The sequence below is a fragment of the Neoarius graeffei genome, chromosome 25 (assembly GCF_027579695.1).
Source record: "Neoarius graeffei isolate fNeoGra1 chromosome 25, fNeoGra1.pri, whole genome shotgun sequence".
In the NCBI taxonomy this organism is placed as follows: Eukaryota; Metazoa; Chordata; class Actinopteri; order Siluriformes; family Ariidae; genus Neoarius; species Neoarius graeffei.
The window spans coordinates 51,333,427-51,339,426 of record NC_083593.1 but is presented as its reverse complement, the minus strand read 5'-3'; positions in this window follow the sequence as shown (position 1 = coordinate 51,339,426).

The following is a 6,000-nucleotide window of genomic DNA, read 5'->3' as shown; positions in this document are numbered from 1 at the left end:
GCTTCAGATACCTTTCACCTACTGGATCTGCCCTGGATCCAAGAACACTAAAGCTGATGTCTTATCACTGTTCTGTAATAAGAAGCAGGACCCCATGACCAAACCATCGGCCATGCCTGTCTCATGTTTCACAGCTCAAATACAATGGGTAGATAATAGTCTCTGGTGGTTTCTTCCTTTCCTGTTCCTTACTATTCCTGGTCATACATTCTCAGTAGACTTCATCACTGATCTCTCTGGCTCAAAAGGTTTTACTAATACCCTGGTCAGTGGCAATGTGAATGACATTGATCTCACTCTGCCTTATGTATTTTATGTACATCTGAAGGATTGAAATCAGCATCCGCTAGTTGACATGTCAGAGCCAGTCTATCTGGAATCCCAGTTGATCTGTTTTCTCGCACAGTGACATTAAACAAACTCATCAACTCTGTTTCTCTTAAAGGGATCCTCCAGTGGATTTATTCTCAAACTTATTTTAAGTAAAAGTAGTCGCAGATTTCAAAAATGAAACTTTCATTTTCAGAGACCAAATAGTGTTCGAGAAAAATTAATTTTCTTTAAAATGTCAGATGGGTTTCCTGCAGTGGTGACGTAAGCAATGACATCATGTAGCGGTCGCTTGGAGCAACTCAGCTGTTTATATTCTCTGTTTACATCGTAGTTTTGCTAGTTTTACAAGTATTTTTACCAAATTGATCAGTTTTTAAATACATATGCCTCATTGTGTAGCATATACATGCCACAATGATGCTATAAAGGAAGCACAAGCTTCACGCTCTAAAATTTTGATTTAAAATGGCTCAACTTTCAGCACAATATGACACTTCATGCTCTAAAATCAGTTTAAACTATGCCACACACTCTCTTTGTTAATCTACCCAGCGCCAGCTGTAGATCATATAAAAAAAGATTTCAGAGCACAAAATATCATGTCGCACTGCAAGTTGAGCCATTTTAAACTGAAATTTTAGAGCGTGCAGCCACGCACACTACACACACTTTGCCACACACACTTTCTGTAGATCATGTAAAAAAGATTTTGCAGCGTGAGGTCAGGGGTGTATCACCCACGGGGGATACATACGTTTCATCCCCCCCACTTTTGTTGAAACACAATTTCATCCCCCGCACTTTTGTCAGATTAAAATGACATCATTATGAAAATTATACAGCTACTATAAAATGTGTAACAAGGAAGTAAACTATTGTCATAACGTTAGACAAAAAACAGCCACGCAACGGACTCAAAACAGTTTTTCTCACCCGACCAATCAGCAGTTGCGTGAATATAATAGCCAGTTTGCGTAGCGTGCCGAAAAAGCGCTCAATAATACAGTATCTGTCTGCAGAGCTGCAGAGCCAACACCAGTTTTACCGCTCCTGATTCACCGTTCCAGGTTTGACGTCGCATGCGGTGCTTACTGTGCCTGGCTCTGCGGCTCTGCAGACAGACCCTTCTCAAAGCACTTGCGATGCCGTCGTTCAAACAGTTGTCCCAGGTGCCATGCCCTAAAAGATTGTGTTAATTTCCATAGGACTATTAATGCTGTCCTCTTTTGTCGTGTAATATTGACAAGGATGCAGAAAAGGAAAAGGCAGGGGGCAAACGTGCCACTACTTTGAGTAGCCTACTGCTCAATCACTCAACCACTGCACTCATTTCAAGATCGAGGATCTGTGGTGCACCAGTTTCATTTAAGGCAGTATTGATTGAAATGCTTAATGTTAGTAACATACTAGCAGGTGTGATAAACGGTCCTACATCCGCGAAGCGTCCTACGGTAGGAGGGGATGTCAGACATGTCTGTCGAGCAGTCCTACATTGCAGGAAATCCTACAGTGTGATTCAACTTTAACTTTTAGTCATAGTTCGCGGTTTTTCCCTCTGCAAAGAACATGCTTCTACATTGATACAACATCCACCAACCCTGTCAGAATTCATATGAATGTAGGACGTTCTGACAATTCAAACGACTCCGTCAGAATACGCTTTTACATTCATATGAATCTAGGACGCTCTGACTCTTCAATTGACCCTGTCAGAATATGCAGAATTAATAGGGTTTTTTGTCACTATTCACAAGTACCATTTGCTCTATTAAAATGAGTGTAGGACGTTATTGCAATTCAAATGACGCCGCAGGACGTTCTCACAACTCATATGACCCCATCAGAATATGCTTCTACATTAATAAATGAATGTAGGATGTTCTGACAATTCAAAAGACCCCTTCAGAATATCTCATCTCATCTCATTATCTCTAGCCGCTTTATCCTGTTCTACAGGGTCGCAGGCGAGCTGGAGCCTATCCCAGCTGACTACGGGCAAAAGGCGGGGTACACCCTGGACAAGTCGCCAGGTCATCACAGGGCTGACACATAGACACAGACAACCATTCACACTCACATTCACACCTACGGTCAATTTAGAGTCACCAGTTAACCTAACCTGCATGTCTTTGGACTGTGGGGGAAACCGGAGCACCCGGAGGAAACCCACGCGGACACAGGGAGAACATGCAAACTCCGCACAGAAAGGCCCTCGCCGGCCACGGGGCTCGAACCCAGGACCTTCTTGCTGTGAGGCGACAGCGCTAACCACTACACCACCATGCCGCCCCCTTCAGAATAAGCTTCTACATTAAAATATGAGTGTAGGACGTTCTTACAATTCAAATGACGCCGCAGATGTTCTGACAACTCATATGACCACGTCAGAATATGCTTCTACAGTTAGTAGGACGTTCTGACTATTCAAATGACCATCGGAATATGTTTTTACAATATATGAATGTAGGGTGTTCTGACATATGCTTCTACATTAAAATAGGAGTGTAGGACGTTCTGACAGTTCAAACGACCTCGTCAGAATATTCTTTTACTTTAATATATGAATGCAGGACTTTCTGACAACTCAATGACCATCAGAATACGCCTTTACATTATGAATGTAGGAAGTTTTGACAATTCAAATGACCCCACCAGAATATACTACACTCACTGTAAAAAAGAACAAGTTAAGCTTACTTGAAAAAAAAAAAGGTGGAAACTCATTGCCTCAAATAAATGAAGTAATATAACTTGTTCTCTTTCAAGTTATCTTTACTTTACGTTTAAAAGTAATCTCCACTGAAAATATTTGTTATCCTTACTTGGAACTTGAATGTTGAGGTTGCTTAAAACCAACTAGTAATGTTTACTTCATACCAGCTAGTAAAGGTTACTTGGAGCAAAGTTGTGTTTACTGGTGTTAAATGGGTTTCTCTTACTTTCAGCTGTGTAATGGAATCTAATTCCTGATTGTAAGGTTTACTTGCAGAATCTACACCTTACTTATAGTTTGTAAGTATCAGCAACTTGAACAATTAATGTCTCACTTACACAATGTAATGTAATTAAATGTTATGTTATTTTTATTGCAAGACATAAAACGGCATAACAACATATTGGAGCATCAATACAGTTTTCATTCAGTCAATAACTTTTTTAAAGCTTACTTTCATTTAACACATCCAACCCAGAGAAGCATAACATTCCACTTAAAGTGTCAGTCCACCATTTCTGGAATTAAACTCATTTTCTCCACCTCCACTCGAGTTAAATAACTGAGTTTTACCTTTCTCCTATTCGTCCAGCCGTTCTCCTTGTCTGGTGACGCAACAGCACACAGAAAACAAACTTCCACAACTAATTTTGAATGATTTCATTTTATTGGAACACTTCAAGATGGCTAACTATTTGTTTTGAACAGGTTTACGGATTTGCACCAAATCTTACAAAACTGATTACAAAAACTGATTACATTTTGGGTGGCGGCACGGTGGTGTAGTGGTTAGCGCTGTCGCCTCACAGCAAGAAGGTCCGGGTTCGAGCCCTGTGGCCGGCGAAGGCCTTTCTGTGTGGAGTTTGCATGTTCTCTTATCCACCCACTCATATAGAACTGCTACAGTGGTGCCGAAACCCGGGAAATAGTGGAGCACAGCAGCCGATCAGCCCCATGGAGTCCTCCCCGTTCGCCGACCTGGTCCATGCCCTCGCCATGGCCCAGCAAAGCCAGCACCAGGCGCTCATCACCCTCTGAAAGGAGCAAGAACGGCGCTTCGAGGCCCTGGTGCTGGCCCAGCAAGAAGACCGGGAGGCGTTCGGGCACCTCCTCACGTCGGCGGGGTCCACCAGCGCTCCCACCGTGGGCCCGTCTCCCCTCACCTTAACCAAGATGGGTCCGCAGGACGACCCCGAGGCTTTTATCACGCTCTTCGAGCAAGTCGCAGAGGCCTCGGGGTGGCCAATGGAGCAGCGCGCGGCGCGCCTCCTCCCCCTGCTAACGGGAGAGGCAAAGCTGGCCGCGCTACAGCTCCCTGCCGACCACCGGCTGGCCTACGTGGACCTCCGCCGGGCCGTCCTCCAGCGCGTGGGGCGCACCCCGGAGCAGCAGCGCCAGAGCTTCCGCGCTTTGCGCTTGGAGGAAGTCGGCCGGCCGTTCGCGTTTGACCAGCAACTTTGGGACGCCTGCTGGAGGTGGCTGAGGGCCAACAACCGCGACGCCAAGGAGATCGTTGATCAGGTGGTGCTGGAACAGTTCATCGCGCGCTTGCCGACAGGAACCGCGGAGTGGGTCCAGTGCCACCGCCCAGCGTCGCTGGATCAGGCCATCGAGCTGGCGGAGGACCATTTGGCGGCTGTTCCGGCGGCAGGACAGCAGACAGCCTCTTCTCTTCTCTCCTCTTCTCTCTCTCTTTCTCTCCCTCCTCCTGTGTCCTGTCCTCGCCCCATTCCCCCACCGGATAGGCGGGGGCCGGCACCACCCCAGCCGGCCCGCCGCACCCGCGGTGCCCTCCCGTTTCTCCCTTCTGTGTCTGTCTCTCTCCCCCCCTCAGGTGAGTGAGCCCCCGAACACCGGTGCAGAGAGGAAGCCTGGGCCAGTTTGCTGGCGCTGCGGGGAACCGGGCCACCTCCAACAGCAGTGCACAGCAATGGAGGTAGGCGCAGTGGTTTGGATCCCCAACACGCCAGAAGCCGCCCTCGATCGGGCCGGAGCGTATCGCATACAGGTGAGTATTCAAGGGGATACATATCAGGCGTTGGTGGATTCTGGTTGTAATCAGACCTCAATTCACCAAAGCCTGGTGCAGAACGAGGCATTGGGGGGAGCACAGGGGGTGAAGGTGTTGTGTCTGCATAGGGACATTCACAGCTACCCTTTGGTGTCGGTCCACATTTTTTTCCGAGGGGAAAAATTTATAGTGAAGGCGGCGGTTAATCCTCGCCTTACCCACTCTTTAATTTTGGGGACTGATTGGCCGGGGTTTCGGGATTTAATGACACACTTAGTAAAGAGTGGGTCCTGCCATTTAACAGGGGGATGGCCCGGTGTCGCTTTGGCGGGAGCAGCTGTCACAGAGCCGTCTACGTCATCTCCGCATCAGAGTGAGGAGCCGCCGGCCCCTCCTCTCTCTCTATTGGGGAATCCCTCGCAGATTTCCCATTAGAGCAGTCACGAGACGAGACTCTGCGACATGCGTTTGACCAAGTGAGAGTAATCGATGGTCAAACGCTCCAGCCGAACGCCACCCCATCCTTCCCCTACTTCGTGATTATGAAGGATAGGTTATACTGAGTGACGCAGGACACTCAAACTAAAGAGCGAGTCATGCAACTTTTAATTCCAAAGAGCCGCCGGGAATTGGTATTCCAGGCGGCTCACTTTAATCCCATGGCTGGACACTTAGGGCAGGATAAGACACTAGCCTGAATAATGGCCCGATTCTACTGGCCGGGGATTCACGGCGATGTTCGTAGGTGGTGTATGGCGTGCCGCGAATGCCAGTTAGTAAATCCAGCGGCCATTCCAAAAGCGCCTTTGCGCCCTCTACCATTAATCGAGACCCCGTCCGAAAGGATTGGGATGGATCTCGTCGGGCCATTAGATCGGTCAGCACGAGGGTACCGCTTTATATTAGTTCTGGTGGACTATGCAACGCGATACCCGGAAGCAGT